Source organism: Chlorella variabilis, assembly GCF_000147415.1.
Source record: "Chlorella variabilis unplaced genomic scaffold CHLNCscaffold_23, whole genome shotgun sequence".
NCBI classification, from domain to species: domain Eukaryota; kingdom Viridiplantae; phylum Chlorophyta; class Trebouxiophyceae; order Chlorellales; family Chlorellaceae; genus Chlorella; species Chlorella variabilis.
In genome coordinates, this window is record NW_005435065.1 from 3453 (window position 1) to 3670 (window position 218).

Genomic DNA, 218 nt, shown 5'->3' on the forward strand with positions numbered 1-218 from the left:
ATTGAGAAGGCATTGGGTGGGGGGAATGAAAAATTAGGGGGTGCCAATGCACGAGGGCAAAATCAGGGGGGACCTGAGCGGGGCAAAAACGTTAACGAAGACAACCAAACCATGTGTGGGGCGGCGGCGAGGCAGCGGACTGGGAGGTGCGAGGCTGGGAGCTGAGGGCAGGGAGGGCTGTGGAAGCTAGGCAGCAAGGGCTGGATCCCAGGGCGCCT